This window comes from Salmo salar, chromosome ssa01 (assembly GCF_905237065.1).
Source record: "Salmo salar chromosome ssa01, Ssal_v3.1, whole genome shotgun sequence".
Classification (NCBI taxonomy): Eukaryota; Metazoa; Chordata; class Actinopteri; order Salmoniformes; family Salmonidae; genus Salmo; species Salmo salar.
Genome location: NC_059442.1, coordinates 151,937,161 through 151,964,795, shown reverse-complemented (window position 1 = coordinate 151,964,795; position 27,635 = coordinate 151,937,161).

Sequence of the window (27,635 nt, the reverse complement as noted above, 5' to 3'; positions counted from 1 at the left end):
ATGATGGTAGTGACAGCAGTTTAGTGATGGTGGCGGTAGAAGTAATAATGATGATGGTAGTGAAAGCAGTTTAGTGATGGTGGTGGTAGTAGTAGTAATGATGATGGTAGTGATAGCAGTTTAGTGATGGTGGTGGTAGTAGTTGTAATGATGATGGTAGTGATAGCAGTTTAGTGACGGTGGTAGCAGTAGTAATGATGATGGTAGTTATAGCAGTTTAGTGATGGTGCTGTTGGTAGTAGTAGTAATGATGATGGTAGTGATAGCGGTTTAGTGATGGTTGTGGTAGTAGTAGTAATGATGATGGTAGTGATGTCGGTTTAGTGATGGTGGTGGTAGTAGTAGTGATGATGATGGTAGTGATGCAGTTTAGTGAGGTGGTGGTATATAGTAATGATGATGGTTGTGATAGCAGTTTAGTGATGGTAGTGGTGGGAGTAGTATAATGATGATGGTAGTGATAGCGGTTTAGTGATGGTGGTGGTGGTAGTAGTAGTAGTAATGATGATGGTATTGATATCAGTTCAGTGATGGTGGTAGTATAGTAATATGTTGGTAGTGATAGCATTTATGATGGTGATGTGGAAGTAGTAGTAATGCGATGGTAGTGATGCGTTTAGTGCGGTGGTGGTGGTAGTAGTAGTAGTAATGATGATGGTAGTGATAGTAGTTTAGTGATGGTGATGGTAGTATAGTAATGATGATGGTAGTGACAGCGGTTTAGTGATGGTGGCGGTAGTCTAATAATGATGATGGTATGAAAGCAGTTTAGTGATGGTGGTGGTAGTAGTAGTAATGATGATGGTAGTGATAGCGGTTTAGTGATGGTGGTGGTAGTAGTTGTAATGATGATGGTAGTGATAGCAGTTTAGTGGGGTGTGTTGGTATTGTAATGATGATGTAGTTTAGCAGTTTAGTGATGGTTGTGGTGGAGTAGTAGTAATGATGATGGTAGTGATAGCAGTTTAAGTGATGGTGGTGGTAGTAGTAGTAATGATGATGGTAGTGATATCAGTTCAGTGATGGTTGTGGTATATAATGATGATGGTAGTGATAGCCATTTAGTGATGGTGGTGGTAGTAGTAGTAATGATATGGTAGTGATAGCAGTTTTGTGATGGTGGTGGTAGTAGTATTAATGATGATGGAATTGATAGCAGTTTAGAGATGGTGGTGGTGGTAGTAGTAATAATGATGATGGCGGTGATACAGTTTAGTGATGGTGGTGGTATAGTAGTAATGATATGGTAGTGATAGCGGTTTATTGATGGTGGTGGTAGTAGTAGAAATGATGAATGTAGTGATAGCAGTTTAGTGATGGTGGTGGTAGCAGTAGTAATGATGATGGTAGTTATAGCAGTTTAGTGATGGTGCTGTTGGTAGTAGTAGTAATGATGATGGTAGTGATAGCAGTTTAGTGGCGGTGGTAGCAGTAGTAATGATGATGGTAGTTATAGCAGTTTAGTGATGGTGCTGTTGGTAGTAGTAGTAATGATGATGGTAGTGATAGCGGTTTAGTGATGGTTGTGGTAGTAGTAGTAATGATGATGGTAGTGATAGCCGTTTAGTGATGGTGGTGGTAGTAGTAGTAATGATGATGGTAGTGATAGCAGTTTAGTGATGGTGGTGGTAGTAGTAGTAATGATGATGGAAGTGATAGCGGTTTAGTGATGGTGGTGGTGGTAGTAGTAATAATGATGATGGCGGTGATAGCAGTTTAGTGATGGTGTGGTAGTAGTAGTATAATGATGATGGTATTGATATCAGTTTAGTGATGGTGGTAGTAGTAGTAATGATGATGGTAGTGATAGCAGTTTAGTGATGGTATGTGGTAGTAGTAGTAATGGCGATGGTAGTGATAGCCATTTAGTGCTGGTGGTGGTAGTAGTAGTAATGATGATGGTATGATAGCAGTTTAGTGATGGTGGTGGTAGTAGTAGTAATGTGATGGTAGTGACAGCGTTTAGTGATGGTGGCGGTGAGCGTAATAATGATGATGGTAGTGAAAGCAGTTTAGTGATGGTGGTGGTAGTAGTAGTAATGATGATGGTAGTGATAGCAGTTTAGTGATGGTGGTGGTAGTAGTTGTAATGATGATGGTAGTGATAGCAGTTTAGTGGCGGTGGTAGCAGTATAATGATGATGGTAGTTATAGCAGTTTAGTGATGGTGCTGTTGGTAGTAGTAGTAATGATGATGGTAGTTATAGCAGTTTAGTGATGGTTGTGGTAGTAGTAGTAATGATGATGGTAGTGATAGCGGTTTAGTGATGGTGGTGGTAGTAGTAGTGATGATGATGGTAGTGATAGCAGTTTAGTGATGGTTGTGGTAGTAGTAGTAATGATGATGGTAGTGATAGCCATTTAGTGATGGAGGTGGTAGTAGTAGTAATGATGATGGCAGTGATAGCAGTTTAGTGATGGTGGTGGTAGTAGTATTAATGATGATTGTATTGATAGCGGTTTAGTGATGGTGGTGGTGGTAGTAGTAATAATGATGATGGCAGTGATAGCGGTTTAGTGATGGTGGTGGTAGTAGTAGTAATGATGATTGTAGTGATAGCGTTTATTGATGGTGGTGGTAGTAGTAGTAATGATATTGTAGTGATAGCAGTTTAGTGATGGTGGTGGTAGTATAATAATGATGATGGTAGTGACAGCAGTTCAGTGATGGTGCTGTTGGTATAGTTGTAATGATGATGGTAGTGATGGCAGTTTAGTGATCGGTGGTAGCAGTATAATGATGATGGTAGTTATTGCAGTTTAGTGATGGTGCTGTTGGTAGTAGTAGTAATGATGATGGTAGTGATAGCAGTTTAGTGATGGTTGTGGTAGTAGTAGTAATGATGATGGTAGTGATAGCCGTTTAGTGATGGTGGTGGTAGTAGTATAATGATGATGGTAGTGATAGCGGTTTAGTGATGGTGGTGGTAGTAGTAATAATGATGATGGCAGTAATAGCGGTTTAGTGATGGTGGTGGTGGTAGTAGTAATAATGATGATGGCAGTGATAGGGGTTTATTGATGGTGATGGTAGTAGTAGTAATGATGATGGTAGTGATAGCAGTTTAGTGATGGTGGTGGTAGTATATGATGATGATTGTAGTGATAGCGGTTTAGTGATGGTTGTGGTAGTAGTATAATGATGATGGTATGATAGCCGTTAAGTGATGGAGGTGGTAGTAGTAGTAATGATGATGGTAGTGATAGCGGTTTAGTGATGGTGGTGGTAGTAGTAGAAATGATAATGTAAGTGATAGCGGTTTAGTGATGGTGGTGGTATAGTAATAATGATGATGGAAGTGACGGCAGTTTAGTGATGGTGGTGGTATATTGTAATGATGATGGTAGTGACAGCATTTTAGTGATCTAGTGGTGGTAATAGTAATAATGATGATGGTAGTGATAGCTGTTTAGTGATGGTGGTGGTGGTAGTAGTAGTAGTAATGATGATGGTATTGATAGCGGTTTAGTGATGGTGGTGGTAGTAGTTAATGATGATGGTAGTGATAGCAGTTTTTGATGGTGGTGGTAGTATAGAAATGATGATGTATGATACGGTTTAGTGATCTAGTGGTGGTAATAGTAATAATGATGATGGTAGTGATAGCGTTTAGTGATGGTGGTGGTGGTAGTAGTAGTAGTACTGATGATGGTATTGTTAGCAGTTCAGTGATGGTGGTAGTAGTAGTAATGATGATGGTAGTGATAGCAGTTTAGTGTGGTAGCGTAGTAATGATGATGGTAGTTATTGCAGTTTAGTGATGGTGCTGTTGGTAGTAGTAATAATGATGATGGTAGTGATAGCGGTTTAGTGATGGTTGTGGTAGTAGTAGTAATGATGATGGTGGTGATAGCCGTTTAGTGATGGTGGTGGTGGTGGTAGTAATGATGATGGTAGTGATAGCGGTTTAGTGATGGTGGTGGTAGTAGTAGTAATGATGATGGTAGTGATAGCAGTTTGTGATGGTGGTGGTATTAGTATAATGATGATGGTAGTGATAGCAGTTTAGTGATGTGGTGGTAGTAGTAGTAATGATGATGGTAGTGATAGCGGTTTAGTGATGGTGGTGGTGGTAGTAGTAATAATGATGATGGCAGAAATGCAGTTTAGTGATGGTGGTGGTATATAGTAATGATGATGGTAGTGATAGCAGTTTATTGATGGTGGTGGTAGTATAGAAATGATGAATGTAGTGATAGGGTTTAGTGATCTAGTGGTGGTAATATAATAATGGTGATGGTAGTGATAGCGTTTTGATGTGTGGTGGTAGTATAGTTATGATGATGGTATTGATGGCAGTTCAGTGATGTTGGTGGTATAATATGATGTGTGATAGCGTTTATGATGTATTGGAGTTTAGTAATGGCGATGGTAGTGATAGCAGTTTAGTGTCCGGTGGTGGTGGTAGTAGTATAATGATGATGGTATGATAGCGTTTAGTGATGGTGATGGTAGTATAGTAATGATGTTGGTAGTGACAGCGGTTTAGTGATGGTGGTGGTAGAATAATAATATGATGTATTGATAGCAGTTTAGTGATGGTGGTGGTAGTAGTATTAATGATGATGTGTGTAGCGGTTTAGTTTGGTGGTGGTAGTAGTAGTGATGATGATGGTAGTGATAGCAGTTTAGTAATGGTGGTGGTAGTAGTATGGCGATGATGGTAGTGATAGCAGTTTATTGATGGTGGTGGTATTAGTAGAAATGATGAATGTAGTTATAGCAGTTTAGTGATGGTGGTGGTAGTAGTAATAATGATGATGGTAGTGATAGCAGTTTAGTGATGGTGATGGTGGTAGAAATAATAATGATGATGGAAGTGAAAGCAGTTTAGTGATGGTGGTGGTTGTAGTACTAATGATGTTGGTATTCATAGCAGTTTAGTGATGGTGGTAGTAGTAGTAATGATGACGGTAGTGAAAGCAGTTTATTGAGGGTGGTGGTAGGAGTAGTAATGATGATGGAAGTGATATCAGTTTAGTGATGGTGTTGGTGGTATAGTAGTATAATGATGGCGTGGTGATGCAGTTTAGTGAGGTGGTGGGAGTAGTAGTAATGATGATGGTTGTGATAGCAGTTTAGTGATGGTGGTGGTGGGATAGTAGTAATGATGATGGTAGTGATAGCAGTTTAGTGATGGTGGTGGTGGTAGTAGTAGTATAATGTGATGGTATTGATATCAGTTCAGTGATGGTGGTATAGTATAATGATGATGGTAGTGATAGCAGTTTAGTGATGGTAGATGTGGAAGTAGTAGTAATGGCGATGGTAGTGATAGCAGTTTAGTGGCGGTGGTGGTGGTAGTAGTAGTAATGATGATGGTAGTGATAGCAGTTTAGTGATGGTGATGGTAGTAGTAGTAATGTGATGGTAGTGACAACAGTTTAGTGATGGTGGCGGTAGAAGTAATAATGATGATGGTATGAAAGCAGTTTAGTGATGGTGGTGGTAGTAGTAGTAATGATGATGGTAGTGATAGAAGTTTAGTGATGGTGGTGGTAGTAGTTGTAATGATGATGGTAGTGATAGCAGTTTAGTGACGGTGGTAGCAGTAGTAATGATGATGGTAGTTATAGCAGTTTAGTGATGGTGCTGTTGGTAGTATAGTAATGATGATGTAGTGATAGCGGTTTAGTGATGGTGTTGGTAGTAATAGCGATGATGATGTTAGTGATAGCAGTTTAGTGAGGGTGGTGGTAGTATAGTAATGATGATGGTTGTGATAGCGGTTTAGTGATGGTGGTGGTGGGAGTAGTAGTAATGATGATGGTAGTGATAGCAGTTTAGTGATGGTGGTGGTGGTAGTAGTAGTAGTAATGATGATTGTATTGATATCAGTTCAGTGATGGTGGTAGTAGTAGTAATGATGATGGTAGTGATAGCAGTTTAGTGATGGTGGTGGTAGTAGTATTAATGATGATGGAATTGATAGCAGTTTAGTGATGGTGGTGGTGGTAGTAGTAATAATGATGATGGCAGTGATAGCAGTTTAGTGATGGTGGTGGTAGTAGTAGTAACGATGATGGTAGTGATAGCAGTTTATTGATGGTGGTGGTATTAGTAGAAATGATGAATGTAGTTATAGCAGTTTAGTGATGGTGGTGGTAGTAGTAATAATGATGATGGTAGTGATAGCAGTTTAGTGATGGTGATGGTGGTAGAAATAATAATGATGATGGAAGTGAAAGCAGTTTAGTGATGGTGGTGGTTGTAGTACTAATGATGTTGGTATTCATAGCAGTTTAGTGATGGTGGTAGTAGTAGTAATGATGACGGTAGTGAAAGCAGTTTATTGAGGGTGGTGGTAGGAGTAGTAATGATGATGGAAGTGATATCAGTTTAGTGATGGTGGTGGTGGTAGTAGTAGTAGTAATGATGACGGTAGTGATAGCAGTTTAGTGAGGTGTGGTGGTAGTAGTAATGATGATGGTTGTGATATTCAGTTTAGTGATGGTGGTGGTGGTATGTATAATGATGATGGTAGTGATAGCAGTTTAGTGATGGTGGTGGTGGTAGTAGTATAGTAATGATGGTGGTATTGATATCAGTTCATGATAGAAGGTATAGTAGTAATGATGATGTAGTAATAGCAGTTTAGTGATGGTAGATGTGGAAGTAGTATATGGCGATGGTATGATAGCGTTTATGCGTGGTGGTGGTAGTATAGTAATGATGATGGTAGTGATAGCGGTTTAGTGATGTGATGTATAGTATAATGATGATGGTAGTGACAGCGGTTTAGTGATGGTGGCGGTAGAATAATAATATGATGGTAGTAAAGCAGTTTATGATGTGGTGGTAGTAGTAGTAATGATGATGGTAGTGATAGAAGTTTAGTGATGGTGTGTAGTGTTGTAATGATATGTAGTGATAGCAGTTTATGCGTGTAGCAGTAGTAATGATGATGGTAGTTTAGCGGTTTAGTGATGGTGCTGTTGGTAGTAGTATAATGATATGGTAGTGATACAGTTTAGTGATGTGTTGGTATAGTAGCGATGATGATGTAGTGATAGCAGTTTAGTGAGTGGTGGTAGTAGTATAATGATGATGGTTTGTGATAGCGGTTTAGTGATGGTGGTGGTGGGAGTATATAATGATGATGGTGTATAGGTTTAGTGATGGTGGTGGTAGTGTAGTAATGATATTAGTGATGCAGTTTATTGATGGTGTGTATTAGTGGAAATGATGAATGTTTTAGCGGTTTAGTGATGGTGGTGGTAGTATAATAATGATGATGGTAGTGATAGCGGTTTAGTGATGGTGATGGTGGTAGAAATAATAATGATGATGGAGTAAAGCAGTTTAGTGATGGTGGTGGTTGTAGTACTAATGATGTTGGTATTCATAGCGGTTTAGTGATGGTGGTAGTAGTAGTAATGATGGCGGTGGTGAAAGCAGTTTAGTGAGGGTGGTGGGAGTAGTATAATGATGATGGTTGTGATGGCAGTTTAGTGATGGTGGTGGTGGGAGTGTATAATGATGATGGTATGATAGCTTTGGTGGGTGGTGGGAGTGTAGTAATGATGATGGTTGTGATAGCAGTTTAGTGATGGTGGTGGTGGGAGTAGTAGTAATGATGATGGAAGTGATTCAGTTTAGTGATGGTGGTGGTGGTAGTAGTAGTAGTAATGATGACGGTGTTGATATCAGTTTAGTGATGGTGGTAGTAGTAGTAATGATGATGGTAGTGATAGCGGTTTAGTGATGGTGGTTGTGGGAGTGTAGTAATGATGATGGTAGTGATAGCAGTTTAGTGACGGTGGTGGTGGTAGTAGTAGTAGTAATGATGATGGTAGTGATAGCAGTTTAGTGATGGTGATGGTAGTAGTAGTAATGATGATGGTAGTGACAGCAGTTTAGTGATGGTGGCGGTAGAAGTAATAATGATGATGGTAATGAAAGCAGTTTAGTGATGGTGGTGGTAGTATATAATGATGATGGTAGTGATAGCAGTTTAGTGATGGTGGTGGTAGTAGTTGTAATGATGATGGTAGTGATAGCAGTTTAGTGACGGTGGTAGCAGTAGTAATGATGATGGTAGTTATAGCAGTTTAGTGATGGTGCTGTTGGTAGTAGTAGTAATGATATGGTAGTGATAGCGGTTTAGTGATGGTTGTGGTATAGTAGTAATGATGATGTTAGTGATAGCCGTTTAGTGATGGTCGTGGTAGTAGTAGTAATGATGATGGTAGTGAAAGCAGTTTAGTGATGGTGGTGGTAGTAATAGTAATGATGATGGTAGTGATAGCAGTTTAGTGATGGTTGTTGTAGTAGTAGTAATGATGATGGTAGTGATAGCCGTTTAGTTATGGTGGTGGTGGTGGTCGTAATGATGATGGTAGTGATAGCAGTTTAGTGATGGTGGTGGTAGTAGTAGTAATGATGATGGAAGTGATAGCGGTTTAGTGATGGTGGTGGTGGTAGTACTAATAATGATGATGGCGTTGATAGCGGTTTAGTGATGGTGGTGGTAGTATATAATGATGATGGTAGTGATAGCGGTTTATGATGGTGGTGGTAGTATAGTGATGATGATGGTAGTGATAGCAGTTTAGTGATGGTTGTGGTAGTAGTAGTAATGATGATGGTAGTGATAGCCATTTAGTGATGGTGGTGGTAGTAGTAGTAATGATGACGGTAGTGATAGCAATTTAGTGATGGTGGTGGTAGTAGTTGTAATGATGATGGTAGTGATAGCAGTTTAGTGACGGTGGTAGCAGTAGTAATGATGATGGTAGTGATAGCATTTTAGAGATGGTGGTGGTAGTAGTATTAATGATGATGGAATTGATAGCAGTTTAGTGATGGTGGTGGTGGTAGTAGTAATAATGATGATGATGGCAGTGATAGCAGTTTTGTGATGGTGGTGGTAGTAGTAGTAATGATGATGGTACTGATAGCAGTTTAGTGATGTGGTGGTAGTAGTAGAATTGATGATGGAAGTGATTGCAGTTTAGTGATGGTGGTAGCAGTAGTAATGATGATGCTAGAGATAGCAGTTTAGTAATGGTGGTGGTGGTGGTAGTAGTACTAATGATGATGGTATTGATAGCAGTTTAGAGAAGGTGGTGGTAGTAGTAGTAATGATGTTGGTATTCACAGCAGTTTAGTGATGGTGGTAGTAGTAGTAATGATGATGGTTGTGATAGCAGTTTAGTGATGGTGGATGTGGAAGTAGTAGTAATGGCGATGGTAGAGATAGCAGTTTAGTGACGGTGGTGGTGGTAGTAGTAGTAATGATGATGGTAGTGATAGCAGTTTAGTGATGGTAGTGGTAGTAGTAGTTGTAATGATGATGGTAGTGACAGCAGTTTAGTGATGGTGATGGTAGAAGTAATAATGAAGATGGAAGTGATAGCAGTTTAGTGATGGTTGTGGTATAGTATAATTATGATGGTAGTGATAGCCATTTAGTGATGGTGGTGGTAGTAGTAGTAATGATGATGGTAGTGATAGCAGTTTAGTGATGGTGGTGGTAGTAGTATTAATGATGATGGAATTGATAGCGGTTTAGTGATGGTGGTGGTGGTAGTAGTAATAATGATGATGATGGCGGTGATAGCAGTATTGTGTGGTGGTGGTAGTAGTAGTAATGATGATGGTGGTATAGCGGTTTATTGTGGTGGTGGTAGTAGTAGAATGATGAATGTAGTGATAGCGGTTTAGTGATGGTGGTGGTAGTAGTAATAATGATGATGGTAGTGACAGCGGTTTAGTGATGGTGGTGGTAGAAGTAATAATGATGATGGTATTGAAAGCAGTTTAGTGATGGTGGTGGTAGTAGTAGTAATGATGATGGTAGTGATAGCAGTTTAGTTATGGTGGTGGTAGTAGATGTAATGATGATGGTAATGATAGCAGTTTAGTGACGGTGGTAGCAGTAGTAATGATGATGGTAGTAGTAATGATGATGGTAGTTATAGCAGTTTAGTGATGGTGCTGTTGGTAGTAGTAGTAATGATGATGATAGCGATAGCCGTTTAGTGATGGTGGTGGTGGTGGTATAATGATGATGGTAGTGATAGCGGTTTAGTGATGGTGGTGGTAGTAGTAGTAATGATGATGGAAGTGATAGCAGTTTAGTGATGGTGGTGGTGGTAGTAGTAATAATGATGATGGCATTGATAGCAGTTTAGTGATGGTGGTGGTAGTAGTAGTAATGATGATGGTAGTGATAGCAGTTTAGTGATGGTGGTGGTAGTAGTAGTGATGATGATGGTATGATACGGTTTAGTGATGGTTGTGGTAGTAGTATAATGATGATGGTAGTGATAGTCATTTGTGATGGTGGTGGTAGTAGTAGTAATGGTGATGGTAGTGATAGCAGTTTAGTGATGGTGGTGGTAGTAGTATTAATGATGATGGTAGTGATAGCAGTTTATTGATGGTGGTGGTAGTAGTAGAAATGATGAATGTAGTGATAGCAGTTTAGTGATGGTTGTGGTAGTAGCAATACTGATGATGGTAGTGACAGCATTTTAGTGATCTAGTGGTGGTAATAGTAATAATGATGATGGTAGTGATAGCAGTTTAGTGATGGTGGTGGTAGTAGTAGTAATGATGATGGTAGTGATAGCAGTTTAGTGATGTGGTGGTAGTAGTAGAATTGATGATGGAAGTCATAGCAGTTTAGTGATGGTAGTGGTGGTAATAGTAATAATGATGGCGGTAGTGATAGCGGTTTACTGATGGTGGTGGTGGTAGTAGTAGTAGTAATGGCGATGGTAGTGATATTAGTTTAGTGACAGTGGCAGGAATAGTAGTGATGTTGGTATTCATAGCAGTTTAGTGATGGTGGTAGTAGTAGTAATGATGATGGTAGTGATAGCAGTTTAGTGATGGTGGTGGTAGTAGTAGTAATGATTATGGTAGTGATAGCAGTTTAGTGATGGTGGTGGTGGTAGTATTCGTAGTAATGATGATGGTAGTGATACCAGTTTATTGACGGTGAAGGTAATAGTAATGATGATTGTAGTGACACCAGTTTAGTGGTGGTGGTAGTGATAGCAGTTAAGTGATGGTGGTGGTAGTAATAGTAATGATGATGGTAGTGATAGCAGTTTAGTGACGTGGTGGTAGTAGTAGAATTGATGATGGTAGTGATAGCAGTTTAGTCATGGTGGTAGCAGTAGTAATGATGATGGTAGAGATAGCAGTTTAGTGATGGTGGTGGTGGTGGTAGTAGTAGTAATGATGATGGTAGTGATAGCAGTTTAGTGATGGTGGTGGTAGTAGTACTAATGATGATGGTATTGAAAGCAGTTTAGTGAAGGGTGGTGGTGGTGGTAGTAGTAGTAATGATGATGGTAGTGATAGCAGTTTAGTGATTGCTGTGGTAGTAGTAATGATGATGGTAGTGATAGCAGTTTAGTGATGGTGGTGGTAGTAGTAGTAATGATGATGGTAGTGATGGCAGTTTAGTGATGGTGGTGGTAGTAGTTGTAATGATGATGGTAGTGATAGCAGTTTAGTGCGGTGGTAGCAGTAGTAATGATGATGGTAGTTATAGCAGTTTAGTGATGGTGCTGTTGGTAGTAGTAGTAATGATGATGGTAGTGATAGCAGTTTACTGATGGTTGTGGTAGTAGTAGTAATGATGATGTTAGTGATAGCCGTTTAGTGATGGTCGTGGTAGTAGTAGTAATGATGATGGTAGTGATAGCAGTTTAGTGATGGTGGTGGTAGTAGTAGTAATGATGATGGTAGTGATAGCCATTTAGTGATGGTGGTGGTGGTAGTAGTAATAATGATGATGATGGCAGTGATAGCAGTTTTGTGATGGTGGTAGCAGTAGTAATGATGATGCTAGAGATAGCAGTTTAGTAATGGTGGTGGTGGTGGTAGTAGTACTAATGATGATGGTATTGATAGCAGTTTAGAGAAAGTGGTGGTAGTAGTAGTAATGATGTTGGTATTCAGAGCAGTTTAGTGATGGTGGTAGTAGTAATAATGATGACGGTAGTGATAGCAGTTTACTGATGGTGGTGGTGGTAGTTGTAGTAGTAATGGCGATGGTAGTGATATTAGTTTAGTGACAGTGGCAGGAATAGTAATGATGATGGTAGTGATAGCAGTTTAGTGATGGTGGTAGTAGTAGTAGAATGTTGATGGTAGTGATAGCAGTTTAGTGATGGTGGTGGTAGTAGTAGTGATGTTGGTATTCATAGCAGTTTAGTGATGGTGGTAGTAGTAGTAATGATGATGGTAGTGATAGCATTTAAGTGATGGTGGTGGTAGTAATAGTAATGATGATGGTAGTGATAGCAGTTTAGTGACGTGGTGGTAGTAGTAGAATTGATGATGGTAGTGATAGCGGTTTAGTGATGGTGGTAGCAGTAGTTATGATGGTAGTATGCAGTTTAGTGATGGTGGTGGTGGTGGTAGTAGTAGTAATGATGATGGTAGTGATAGCGTTTGTGATGGTGGTGGTAGTAGTACTAATGATGATGGTATTGAACAGTTTAGTGAAGGGTGGTGGTGGTGGTAGTAGTAGTAATGATGATGGTGTGATAGCAGTTTAGTGATTGCTGTGGTAGTAGTAATGATGATGGTATTGATAGCAGTTTAGTGATGGTGCGTAGTAGTAGTAATGATGATGGTAGTGATAGCGTTTAGTGATGGTGTTGGTAGTAGTTGTAATGATTATGGTAGTGATAGCAGTTTAGTGATGGTGGTGGTGGTAGTATTCGTAGTAATGATGATGGTAGTGATAGCAGTTTAGTGACGGTGAAGGTAATAGTAATGATGATTGTAGTGACACCAGTTTAGTGGTGGTGGTAGTGATAGCATTTAAGTGATGGTGGTGGTAGTAATAGTAATGATGATGGTAGTGATAGCAGTTTAGTGACGTGGTGGTAGTAGTAGAATTGATGATGGTAGTGATAGCAGTTTAGTGATGGTGGTAGCACTAGTAATGATGATGGTAGAGATAGCAGTTTAGTGATGGTGGTGGTGGTGGTAGTAGTAGTAATGATGATGGTAGTGATAGCAGTTTAGTGATGGTGGTGGTAGTAGTACTAATGATGATGGTATTGAAAGCAGTTTAGTGAAGGGTGGTGGTGGTGGTATAGTAGTAATGATGATGGTAGTGATAGCGGTTTAGTGATTGCTGTGGTAGTAGTAATGATGATGGTAGTGATAGGTTTTAGTATTGTGGTGGTAGTATTGTAATGTATGGTATTATAGCAGTTTAGTGGCGGTGGTAGCAGTAGTAATGATGATGGTAGTTATAGCAGTTTAGTGATGGTGCTGTTGGTAGTAGTAGTAATGATGATGGTAGTGATAGCAGTTTAGTGATGGTTGTGGTATAGTATAATGATGATGTTAGTGATAACCGTTTAGTGATGGTGGTGGTAGTAGTAGTAATGATGATGGCAGTGATAGCGGTTTAGTGATGGTGGCGGTAGTAGTAGTAATTGATATGGTATGATAGCAGTTTAGTGATGGTGGTGGTAGTAGTTGTAATGATGATGGTAGTGATAGCAGTTTAGTGCGGTGGTAGCAGTAGTAATGATGATGGTAGTTATAGCAGTTTAGTGATGGTGCTGTTGGTAGTAGTAGTAATGATGATGGTAGTGATAGCAGTTTAGTGATTGCTGTGGTAGTAGTAATGATAATGGTAGTGATAGCAGTTTAGTGATGGTGGCGGTAGTAGTAGTAATGATGATGGTAGTGATAGCAGTTTAGTGACGGTGGTAGCAGTAGTAATGATGATGGTAGTTATAGCAGTTTAGTGATGGTGCTGTTGGTAGTAGTAGTAATGATGATGGTAGTGATAGCAGTTTAGTGATGGTTGTGGTAGTAGTAGTAATGATGATGTTAGTGATAGCCGTTTAGTGATGGTCGTGGTAGTAGTAGTAATGATGATGGCAGTGATAGCAGTTTAGTGATGGTGGTGGTAGTAGTAGTAATGATGATGGTAGTGATAGCAGTTTAGTGATGGTTGTTGTAGTAGTAGTAATGATGATGGTAGTGATAGCCGTTTAGTGATGTGGTGGTGGTGGTCGTAATGATGATGGTATGATAGCGGTTTAGTGATGGTGGTGGTAGTAGTAGTAATGATGATGGAAGTGATAGCAGTTTAGTGATGGTGGTGGTGGTAGTAGTAATAATGATGATGGCATTGATAGCAGTTTAGTGATGGTGGTGGTAGTAGTAGTAATGATGATGGTAGTGATAGCAGTTTAGTGATGGTAGTGGTAATAGTAGTGATGATGATGGTAGTGATAGCAGTTTAGTGATGGTTGTGGTAGTAGTAGTAATGATGATGGTAGTGATAGCCATTTAGTGATGGTGGTGGTGGTAGTTGTAATGATGATGGTAGTGATAGCAGTTTAGTGACGGTGGTAGCAGTAGTAATGATGATGGTAGTGATCGCATTTTAGAGATGGTGGTGGTAGTAGTATTAATGATGATGGAAATGATAGCAGTTTAGTGATGGTGGTGGTGGTAGTAGTAATAATGATGATGATGGCAGTGATAGCAGTTTAGTGATGGTGGTGGTAGTAGTAGTAATGATGATGGTAGTGACAGCAGTTTAGTGATGGTGGTGGTAGTAGTTGTAATGATGATGGTAGTGACAGCATTTTAGTGATCTAGTGGTGGTAATAGTAATAATGATGATGGTTGTGATAGCGGTTTAGTGATGGTGGTGGTGGTAGTAGTAGTAGTAATGATGATGGTATTGATAGCAGTTCAGTGATGGTGGTAGTAGTAGTAATGATGATGGTAGTGATAGCCATTTAGTGATGGTGGTGGTGGTAGTAGTAATAATGATGATGGCAGTGATAGCAGTTTAGTGATGGTGGTGGTAGTAGTAGTAATGATGATGGTAGTGATAGCAGTTTATTGATGGTGGTGGAAGTCGTAAAAATGATGAATGTAGTGATAGCAGTTTAGTGATCTAGTGGTGGTAATAGTAATAATGATGATGGTAGTGATAGCAGTTTAGTGATGGTGGTGGTGGTAGTAGTAGTAGTAATGATGATGGTATTGATAGCAGTTCAGTGATGGTGGTAGTAGTAGTAATGATGATGGAAGTGATAGCAGGTTAGTGATGGTAGATGTGGAAGTAGTAGTAATGGCGATGGTAGTGATAGCAGTTTAGTGACGGTGGTGGTGGTAGTAGTAGTAATGATGATGGTAGTGATAGCAGTTTAGTGATGGTGATGGTAGTAGTAGTAATGATGAATGTAGTGATAGCAGTTTAGTGATGGTGGTGGTAGTAGTAGTAATGATGATGGTAGTGATAGCAGTTTAGTTATGGTCGTGGTAGTAGATGTAATGATGATGGTAGTGATAGCAGTTTAGTGACGGTGGTAGCAGTAGTAATGATGATGGTAGTAGTAATGATGATGGTAGTGATAGCAGTTTAGTTATGGTCGTGGTAGTAGATGTAATGATGATGGTAGTGATAGCAGTTTAGTGACGGTGTTAGCAGTAGTAATGATGATGGTAGTAGTAATGATGATGGTAGTTATAGCAGTTTAGTGATGGTGGTGTTGGTAGTAGTAGTAATGATGATGGTAGCGATAGCCGTTTAGTGATGGTGGTGGTGGTGGTAGTAATGATGATGGTAGTGATAGCAGTTTAGTGATGGTGGTGGTAGTACTAGTAATGATGATGGAAGTGATAGCAGTTTAGTGATGGTGGTGGTGGTAGTAGTAATAATGATGATGGCATTGATAGCAGTTTAGTGATGGTGGTGGTAGTAGTAGTAATGATGATGGTAGTGATAGCAGTTTAGTGATGGTGGTGGTAGTAGTAGTGATGATGATGGTAGTGATAGCAGTTTAGTGATGGTTGTGGTAGTAGTAGTAATGATAATGGTAGTGATAGCCATTTAGTGATGGTGGTGGTAGTAGTAGTAATGGTAATGGTAGTGATAGCAGTTTAGTGATGGTGGTGGTAGTAGTATTAATGATGATGGAATTGATAGCAGTTTAGTGATGGTGGTGGTGGTAGTAGTAATAATGATGATGGCGGTGATAGCAGTTTAGTGATGGTGGTGTAGTATAGTAATGATGATGGTAGTGATAGCAGTTTATTGATGGTGGTGGTAGTAGTAGAAATGATGAATGTAGTGATAGCAGTTTAGTGATGGTGGTGGTAGTAGTAATAATGATGATGATGATGGCAGTGATAGCAGTTTTGTGATGGTGGTGGTAGTAGTAGTAATGATGATGGTAGTGATAGCAGTTTATTGATGGTGGTGGTAGTAGTAGAAATGATGAATGTAGTGATAGCAGTTTAGTGATGGTGGTGGTAGTAGTAGTAATGATGATGGTAGTGATAGCAGTTTAGTGATGGTGGTGGTAGTAGTTGTAATGATGATGGTAGTGATAGCAGTTTAGTGACGGTGGTAGCAGTAGTAATGATGATGGTAGTTATAGCAGTTTAGTGATGGTGCTGTTGGTAGTAGTAGTAATGATGATGGTAGTGATAGCAGTTTAGTGATGGTTGTGGTAGTAGTAGTAATGATGACGTTAGTGATAGCCGTTTAGTGATGGTGGTGGTAGTAGTAGTAATGATGATGGTAGTGATAGCAGTTTAGTGATGGTGGTGGTAGTAGTAGTAATGATGATGGTAGTGATAGCAGTTTAGTGATGGTGATGGTAGTAGTAGTAATGATGATGGTAGTGACAGCAGTTTAGTTATGGTGGTGGTAGTAGATGTAATGATGATGGTAGTGATAGCAGTTTAGTGACTGTGGTAGCAGTAGTAATGATGATGGTAGTTATAGCAGTTTAGTGATGGTGCTGTTGGTAGTAGTAGTAATGATGATGGTAGTGATAGCAGTTTAGTGATGGTTGTGGTAGTAGTAGTAATGATGATGGTAGTGATAGCCGTTTAGTGATGGTGGTGGTGGTGGTAGTAATGATGATGGTAGTGATAGCAGTTTAGTGATGGTGGTGGTAGTAGTAGTAATGATGATGGAAGTGATAGCAGTTTAGTGATGGTGGTGGTGGTAGTTGTAATGATGATGGTAGTGATAGCAGTTTAGTGATGGTGGTGGTATAGTAGTGATGATGATGTAGTGATAGCGGTTTAGTGATGGTTGTGGTAGTAGTAGTAATGATGATGGTAGTGATAGCCATTTAGTGATGGTGGTGGTAGTAATAGTAATGATGATGTAGTATAGCAGTTTAGTGATGGTGGTGGTAGTATATTAATGATGATGGAATTGATAGCAGTTTAGTGATGGTGGTGGTGGTAGTAGTAATAATGATGATGGCAGTGATAGCAGTTTAGTGATGGTGGTGGTAGTAGTAGTAATGATGATGGTAGTGATAGCAGTTTATTGATGGTGGTGGTAGTAGTAGAAATGATGAATGTAGTGATAGCAGTTTAGTGATGGTGATGGTAGTAGTAATAATGATGATGGTAGTGAGAGCAGTTTAGTGATGGTGCTGTTGGTAGTAGTTGTAATGATGATGGTAGTGACAGCATTTTAGTGATCAAGTGGTGGTAATAGTAATATTGATGATGGTAGTGATAGCAGTTTAGTGATGGTGGAGGTAGTAGTAGTAGTAATGATGATGGTAGTGATAGCAGTTTAGTGATGGTGTTGGTAGTAGTAGTAATGATGATGGTAGTGACAGCAGTTTAGTGATGGTGGTGGTAGTAGTTGTAATGATGATGGTAGTGACAGCATTTTAGTGATCTAGTGGTGGTAATAGTAATAATGATGATGGTTGTGATAGCGGTTTAGTGATGGTGGTGGTGGTAGTAGTAGTAGTAATGATGATGGTATTGATAGCAGTTCAGTGATGGTGGTAGTAGTAGTAATGATGATGGTAGTGATAGCCATTTAGTGATGGTGGTGGTGGTAGTAGTAATAATGATGATGGCAGTGATAGCAGTTTAGTGATGGTGGTGGTAGTAGTAGTAATGATGATGGTAGTGATAGCAGTTTATTGATGGTGGTGGTAGTAGTAAAAATGATGAATGTAGTGATAGCAGTTTAGTGATCTAGTGGTGGTAATAGTAATAATGATGATGGTAATGATAGCAGTTTAGTGATGGTGGTGGTGGTAGTAGTAGTAGTAATGATGATGGTATTGATAGCAGTTCAGTGATGGTGGTAGTAGTAGTAATGATGATGGTAGTGATAGCAGTTTAGTGATGGTGGAGGTGGTAGTATTAGTAGTAATGATGATGGTAGTGATACTAGTTTAGTGACGGTGAAGGTAATAGTAATGATGATGGTAGTGACACCAGTTTAGTGGTGGTGGTAGTGATAAGCGGTTAAAGTGATGGTGGTGGTAGTAGCAGGAATGATGATGGTAGTGATAGCAGTTTAGTGATGGTGGTGGTATAGTAGTAATGATTATGGTAGTTATAGCAGTTTAGTGATGGTGGTGGTGGTATATTAGTATAATGATGATGGTAGTGATACCAGTTTAGTGACGGTGAAGGTAATAGTAATGATGATTGTAGTGACACCAGTTTAGTGGTGGTGGTAGTGATAGCGGTTAAGTGATGGTGGTGGTAGTAGCAGTAATGATGATGGTAGTGATAGCAGTTTAGTGATGGTGGTGGTAGTAGTAGTAATGATGATGGTAGTGATAGCAGTTTAGTGATGGTGATGGTAGTAGTAGTAATGATGATGGTAGTGACAGCAGTTTAGTTATGGTCATGGTAGTAGATGTAATGATGATGGTAGTGATAGCAGTTTAGTGACGGTAGTAGCAGTAGTAATGATGATGGTAGTTATAGCAGTTTAGTGATGGTGCTGTTGGAAGTAGTAGTAATGATGATGGTAGTGATAGCAGTTTAGTGATGGTTGTGGTAGTAGTAGTAATGATGATGGTAGTGATAGCCGTTTAGTGATGGTGGTGGTGGTGGTAGTAATGATGATGGTAGTGATAGCAGTTTATTGATGGTGGTGGTAGTAGTAGTAATGATGATGGAAGTGATGGCAGTTTAGTGATGGTGGTGGTGGTAGTAGTAATAATGATGATGGCATTGATAGCAGTTTAGTGATGGTGGTGGTAGTAGTAGTAATGATGATGGTAGTGATAGCAGTTTAGTGATGGTGGTGGTAGTAGTAGTTGTAATGATGATGGTAGTGACAGCAGTTTAGTGATGGTGATGGTAGAAGTAATAATGAAGATGGAATTAAACAGTTTAGTGATGGTGGTGGTAGTGATAGCAGTTTAGTGAGGGTGGTGGTAGTAGTAGTAATGATATTAGTGATAGCGTTTAGTGATGGTGGTGGTATAGTAGTGATGATGATTAGTGATAGCAGTTTAGTGATGGTTGTGGTAGTAGTAGTAATGATGATGGTATGATAGCCATTTAGTGATGGTGGTGGTAATAGTAATAATGATATGGTAATGATAGCGGTTTAGTGATGGTGGTGGTGGTAGTAGTAGTAGTAATGATGATGGTATTGATACAGTTCGTGATGGTGGTAGTAGTATAATGATGATGGTAGTGATAGCAGTTTAGTGATGGTGGAGGTGGTATATTAGTAGTAATGATGATGGTAGTGATACTAGTTTAGTGCCGGTGAAGGTAATAGTAATATGATGGTAGTGACACCGTTTAGTGGTGGTGGTAGTGATGGCGGTTAAGTGATGGTGGTGGTAGTAGCAGTAATGATGATGGTAGTGATAGCGGTTTAGTGATGGTGGTGGTAGTATATAATGATTATGGTGGTTATGCAGTTTAGTGATGGTGGTGGTGGTAGTATTAGTAGTAATGATGATGGTAGTGATACCAGTTTAGTGGCGGTGAAGTAATAAGTAATGATGATTGTAGTGACCCAGTTTAGTGGTGGTGGTAGTGATAGCGGTTAAGTGATGGTGGTGGTAGTGCAGTAATGATGATGGTAGTGATAGCAGTTTATGATGGTGGTGGTAGTATATAATGATATGGTAGTGATAGCAGTTTAGTGATGGTGATGGTAGTAGTAGTAATGATGATGGTAGTGACAACAGTTTAGTTATGGTCATGGTAGTAGATGTAATGATGATGGTAGTGATAGCAGTTTAGTAGCCGTGTACAGTATAATGATGATGGTAGTTATAGCAGTTTAGTGATGGTGCTGTTGGAAGTAGTATAATGATGATGGTAGTGATACGGTTTAGTATGGTTGTGGTAGTATAGTAATGATGATGGTATATAGCCGTTTAGTGATGGTGGTGGTGGTGGTAGTAATGATGATGGTAGTGATAGCTGTTTATTGATGGTGGTGGTATAGTAGTAATGATGATGAAGTGATGGCAGTTTAGTGATGGTGGTGGTGGTAGTAGTAATAATGATGATGGCATTGATAGCGGTTTAGTGATGGTGGTGGTAGTAGTAGTAATGATGATGGTAGTGATAGCAGTTTAGTGATGGTGGTGGTAGTAGTGTTGTAATGATGATGGTAGTGACAGCGGTTTAGTGATGGTGATGGTAGAAGTAATAATGAAGATGGAATTGAAAGCAGTTTAGTGATGGTGGTGGTAGTGATAGCAGTTTAGTGAGGGTGGTGGTAGTAGTAGTAATGATGATGTAGTGATAGCAGTTTAGTGATGGTGGTGGTAGTAGTAGTGATGATGATGGTAGTGATAGCGGTTTAGTGATGGTTGTGGTAGTAGTAGTAATGATGATGGTAGTGATAGCCATTTAGTGATGGTGGTGGTAGTAGTAGTAATGATGATGGTAGTGATAGCAGTTTAGTGATGGTGGTGGTAGTAGTATTAATGATGATGGAATTGATAGCAGTTTAGTGATGGTGGTGGTGGTAGTAGTAATAATGATGATGGCAGTGATAGCAGTTTAGTGATGGTGGTGGTAGTAGTAGTAATGATGATGGTAGTGATAGCAGTTTATTGATGGTGGTGGTAGTAGTAGAAATGATGAATGTAGTGATAGCAGTGTAGTGATGGTGGTGGTAGTAGTAATAATGATGATGATGATGGCAGTGATAGCAGTTTTGTGATGGTGGTGGTAGTAGTAGTAATGATGATGGTAGTGATAGCAGTTTATTGATGGTGGTTGTAGTAGTAGAAATGATGAATGTAGTGATAGCAGTTTTGTGATGGTGGTGGTAGTAGTAGTAATGATGATGGTAGTGATAGCAGTTTAGTGATGGTGGTGGTAGTAGTTGTAATGATGATGGTAGTGATAGCAGTTTGGTGCGGTGGTAGCAGTAGTAATGATGATGTATTATAGCGGTTTAGTGATGGTGCTGTTGGTAGTAGTAGTAATGATGATGGTAGTGATAGCGGTTTAGTGATGGTTGTGGTAGTAGTAGTAATGTATTTGATCCGTTTAGTGATGGTGGTGGTGGTGGTAGTAATGATGATGTAGTGATAGCAGTTTAGTGATGGTGGTGGTATATATAATGATGATGGAAGTGATAGCAGTTTAGTGATGGTGGTGGTGGTAGTTGTAATGATGATGGTAGTGATAGCGTTTAGTGATGGTGCTGTTGGTAGTATAGTGATGATGATGGTAGTGATAGCAGTTTAGTGATGGTTGTGGTAGTAGTAGTAATGATGATGGTAGTGATAGCCATTTAGTGATGGTGGTGGTAGTAGTAGTAATGATGATGGTAGTGATAGCAGTTTAGTGATGGTGGTGGTAGTAGTATTAATGATGATGGAATTGATAGCAGTTTAGTGATGGTGGTGGTGGTAGTAGTAATAATGATGATGGCAGTGATAGCAGTTTAGTGATGGTGGTGGTAGTAGTAGTAATGATGATGGTAGTGATAGCAGTTTATTGATGGTGGTGGTAGTAGTAGAAATGATGAATGTAGTGATAGCAGTTTAGTGATGGTGATGGTAGTAGTAATAATGATGATGGTAGTGAGAGCAGTTTAGTGATGGTGCTGTTGGTAGTAGTTGTAATGATGATGGTAGTGACAGCATTTTAGTGATCAAGTGGTGGTAATAGTAATATTGATGATGGTAGTGATAGCAGTTTAGTGATGGTGGAGGTAGTAGTAGTAGTAATGATGATGGTAGTGATAGCAGTTTAGTGATGGTGTTGGTATAGTAGTAATATGATGGTAGTGACAGCAGTTTAGTGATGGTGGTGGTAGTAGTTGTAATGATGATGGTAGTGACAGCATTTTAGTGATCTAGTGGTGGTAATAGTAATAATGATGATGGTTGTGATAGCGGTTTAGTGATGGTGGTGGTGGTAGTAGTAGTAGTAATGATGATGGTATTGATAGCAGTTCAGTGATGGTGGTAGTAGTAGTAATGATGATGGTAGTGATAGCCATTTAGTGATGGTGGTGGTGGTAGTAGTAATAATGATGATGGCAGTGATAGCAGTTTAGTGATGGTGGTGGTAGTAGTAGTAATGATGATGGTAGTGATAGCAGTTTATTGATGGTGGTGGTAGTAGTAAAAATGATGAATGTAGTGATAGCAGTTTAGTGATCTAGTGGTGGTAGTAGTAGTAATGATGATGGTAGTGATAGCAGTTTAGTGATGGTGGAGGTGGTAGTATTAGTAGTAAATGATGATGGTAGTGATACTAGTTTAGTGACGGTGAAGGTAATAGTAATTATGATGGTAGTGACACCAGTTTAGTGGTGGTGGTAGTGATAGCGGTTAAGTGATGGTGGTGGTAGTAGCAGTAATGATGATGGTAGTGATAGCAGTTTAGTGATGGTGGTGGTAGTAGTAGTAATGATTATGGTAGTTATAGCAGTTTAGTGATGGTGGTGGTGGTAGTATTAGTAGTAATGATGATGGTAGTGATACCAGTTTAGTGACGGTGAAGGTAATAGTAATGATGATTGTAGTGACACCAGTTTAGTGGTGGTGGTAGTGATAAGCGGTTAATGATGGTGGTGGTAGTAGCAGTAATGATGATGGTAGTGATAGCAGTTTAGTGATGGTGGTGGTATAGTAGTAATGATGATGGTAGTGATAGCGGTTTAGTGATGGTGATGGTATATAGTAATGATGATGGTAGTGACAGCGGTTTAGTTATGGTCATGGTAGTAGATGTAATATGATGGTAGTGATAGCAGTTTAGTGACGGTGGTAGCAGTAGTAATGATGATGGTAGTTATAGCAGTTTAGTGATGGTGCTGTTGGAATAGTAGTAATGATGATGGTAGTGATGGCAGTTTAGTGATGGTTGTGGTAGTAGTAGTAATGATGATGGTAGTGATGGCCGTTTAGTGATGTGGTGGTGGTGGTAGTAATGATGATGGTAGTGATAGCAGTTTAGTGATGGTGGTGGTAGTAGTAGTAATGATGATGGAAGTGATAGCAGTTTAGTGATGGTGGTGGTGGTAGTAGTAATAATGATGATGGCATTGATAGCAGTTTAGTGATGGTGGTGGTAGTAGTAGTAATGATGATGGTAGTGATAGCAGTTTAGTGATGGTGGTGGTAGTAGTAGTTGTAATGATGATGGTAGTGACAGCAGTTTAGTGATGGTGATGGTAGAAGTAATAATGAAGATGGAATTGAAAGCAGTTTAGTGATGGTGGTGGTAGTGATAGCAGTTTAGTGAGGGTGGTGGTAGTAGTAGTAATGATGATGTAGTGATAGCAGTTTAGTGATGGTGGTGGTAGTAGTAGTGATGATGATGGTAGTGATAGCAGTTTAGTGATGGTTGTGGTAGTAGTAGTAATGATGATGGTAGTGATAGCCATTTAGTGATGGTGGTGGTAGTAGTAGTAATGATGATGGTAGTGATAGCAGTTTAGTGATGGTGGTGGTAGTAGTATTAATGATGATGGAATTGATAGCAGTTTAGTGATGGTGGTGGTGGTAGTAGTAATAATGATGATGGCAGTGATAGCAGTTTAGTGATGGTGGTGGTAGTAGTAGTAATGATGATGGTAGTGATAGCAGTTTATTGATGGTGGTGGTAGTAGTAGAAATGATGAATGTAGTGATAGCAGTGTAGTGATGGTGGTGGTAGTAGTAATAATGATGATGATGATGGCAGTGATAGCAGTTTTGTGATGGTGGTGGTAGTAGTAGTAATGATAATGGTAGTGATAGCAGTTTATTGATGGTGGTGGTAGTAGTAGAAATGATGAATGTAGTGATAGCAGTTTAGTGACGGTGGTGGTAGTAGTAGTAATGATGATGGTAGTGATAGCAGTTTAGTGACGGTGGTAGCAGTAGTAATGATGATGGTAGTTATAGCAGTTTAGTGATGGTGCTGTTGGTAGTAGTAGTAATGATGATGGTAGTGATAGCAGTTTAGTGATGGTTGTGGTAGTAGTAGTAATGATGACGTTAGTGATAGCCGTTTAGTGATGGTGGTGGTAGTAGTAGTAATGATGATGGTATTGATAGCAGTTTAGTGATGGTTGTGGTAGTAGTAGTAATGATGATGGTAGTGATAGCAGTTTAGTGATGGTGATGGTAGTAGTAGTAATGATGATGGTAGTGACAGCAGTTTAGTTATGGTGGTGGTAGTAGATGTAATGATGATGGTAGTGATAGCAGTTTAGTGACGGTGGTAGCAGTAGTAATGATGATGGTAGTTATAGCAGTTTAGTGATGGTGCTGTTGGTAGTAGTAGTAATGATGATGGTAGTGATAGCAGTTTATTGATGGTTGTGGTAGTAGTAGTAATGATGATGGTAGTGATAGTCGTTTAGTGATGGTGGTACTAGTAGTAGTAATGATGATGGAAGTGATAGCAGTTTAGTGATGGTGGTGGTGGTAGTAGTAATGATGATGGTAGTGATAGCAGTTTAGTGATGTTGGTGGTAGTAGTAGTGATGATGATGTAGTGATAGCAGTTTAGTGATGGTTGTGGTAGTAGTAGTAATGATGATGGTAGTGATAGCCATTTAGTGATGGTGATGGTAGTAGTAGTAATGATGATGGTAGTGATAGCAGTTTAGTGATGGTGGTGGTAGTAGTATTAATGATGAATGTAGTGATAGCAGTTTATTGATGGTGGTGGTAGTAGTAATAATGATGATGGTAGTGAGAGCAGTTTAGTGATGGTGCTGTTGGTAGCAGTTGTAATGATGATGGTAGTGACAGCATTTTAGTGATCAAGTGGTGGTAATAGTAATATTGATGATGGTAGTGATAGCAGTTTAGTGATGGTGGAGGTAGTAGTAGTAGTAATGATGATGGTAGTGATAGCAGTTTAGTGATGTGGTGGTAGTAGTAGAATTGATGATGGAAGTGATAGCACTTTAGTGATGGTAGTGGTGGTAATAGTAATAATGATGAATGTAGTGATAGCAGTTTAGTGATGGTAGTGGTGGTAATAGTAATAATGATGAATGTAGTGATAGCGGTTTAGTGATGGTGTTGGTAGTAGTAGTAATGATGATGGTAGTGACAGCAGTTTAGTGATGGTGGTGGTAGTAGTTGTAATGATGATGGTAGTGACAGCATTTTAGTGATCTAGTGGTGGTAATAGTAATAATGATGATGGTTGTGATAGCGGTTTAGTGATGGTGGTGGTGGTAGTAGTAGTAGTAATGATGATGGTATTGCTAGCAGTTCAGTGATGGTGGTAGTAGTAGTAATGATGATGGTAGTGATAGCCATTTAGTGATGGTGGTGGTGGTAGTAGTAATAATGATGATGGCAGTGATAGCAGTTTAGTGATGGTGGTGGTAGTAGTAGTAATGATGATGGTAGTGATAGCAGTTTATTGATGGTGGTGGTAGTAGTAAAAATGATGAATGTAGTGATAGCAGTTTAGTGATCTAGTGGTGGTAATAGTAATAATGATGATGGTAATGATAGCAGTTTAGTGATGGTGGTGGTGGTAGTAGTAGTAGTAATGATGATGGTATTGATAGCAGTTCAGTGATGGTGTTAGTAGTAGTAATGATGATGGTAGTGATAGCAGTTTAGTGATGGTGGAGGTGGTAGTATTAGTAGTAATGATGATGGTAGTGATACTAGTTTAGTGACGGTGAAGGTAATAGTAATGATGATGGTAGTGACACCAGTTTAGTGGTGGTGGTAGTGATAGCGGTTAAGTGATGGTGGTGGTAGTAGCAGTAATGATGATGGTAGTGATCGCAGTTTAGTGATGGTGGTGGTAGTAGTAGTAATGATTATGGTAGTTATAGCAGTTTAGTGATGGTGGTGGTGGTAGTATTAGTAGTAATGATGATGGTAGTGATACCAGTTTAGTGACGGTGAAGGTAATAGTAATGATGATTGTAGTGACATCAGTTTAGTGGTGGTGGTAGTGATAGCGGTTAAGTGATGGTGGTGATAGTAGCAGTAATGATGATGGTAGTGATAGCAGTTTAGTGATGGTGGTGGTAGTAGTAGTAATGATGATGGTAGTGATAGCAGTTTAGTGATGGTGATGGTAGTAGTAGTAATGATGATGGTAGTGACAGCAGTTTAGTTATGGTCATGGTAGTAGATGTAATGATGATGGTAGTGATAGCAGTTTAGTGACGGTAGTAGCAGTAGTAATGATGATGGTAGTTATAGCAGTTTAGTGATGGTGCTGTTGGAAGTAGTAGTAATGATGATGGTAGTGATAGCAGTTTAGTGATGGTTGTGGTAGTAGTAGTAATGATGATGGTATTGATAGCCGTTTAGTGATGGTGGTGGTGGTGGTAGTAATGATGATGGTAGTGATAGCAGTTTAGTGATGGTGGTGGTAGTAGTAATAATGATGATGGTAGTGATAGCAGTTTAGTGATGGTGGTGGTAGTAGTAGTGATGATGATGGTAGTTATAGCAGTTTAGTGATGGTTGTGGTAGTAGTAGTAATGATGATGGTAGTGATAGCCATTTAGTGATGGTGGTGGTAGTAGTAGTAATGATGATGGTAGTGATAGCAGTTTAGTGATGGTGGTGGTAGTAGTTGTAATGATGATGGTAGTGATAGCAGTTTAGTGACGGTGGTAGCAGTAGTAATGATGATGGTAGTTATAGCAGTTTAGTGATGGTGCTGTTGGTAGTAGTAGTAATGATGATGGTAGTGATAGCAGTTTAGTGATGGTTGTGGTAGTAGTAGTAATGATGATGTTAGTGATAGCCGTTTAGTGATGGTGGTGGTAGTAGTAGTAATGATGATGGTAGTGATAGCAGTTTAGTGATGGTGGTGGTAGTAGTAGTAATGATGATGGTAGTGATAGCAGTTTAGTGATGGTGATGGTAGTAGTAGTAATGATGATGGTAGTGACAGCAGTTTAGTTATGGTGGTGGTAGTAGATGTAATGATGATGGTAGTGATACGGTTTATGACGGTGGTAGCATAGTAATGATGATGGTAGTTATAGCAGTTTATGATGGTGCTGTTGGTAGTAGTATAATGATGATGGTAGTGATAGCAGTTTAGTGATGGTTGTGGTAGTAGTAGTAATGATGATGGTAGTGATAGCCGTTTAGTGATGGTGGTGGTGGTGGTAGTAATGATGATGGTAGTGATAGCAGTTTAGTGATGGTGGTGGTAGTAGTAGTAATGATGATGGAAGTGATAGCGGTTTAGTGATGGTTGTGGTGGTAGTAGTAATGATGATGGTAGTGATAGCAGTTTAGTGATGGTTGTGGTAGTAGTAGTGATGATGATGGTAGTGATAGCAGTTTAGTGATTGTTGTGGTAGTAGTAGTAATGATGATGGTAGTGATAGCCGTTTAGTGATGGTGGTGGTAGTAGTAGTAATGATGATGGTAGTGATAGCAGTTTAGTGATGGTGGTGGTAGTAGTATAAATG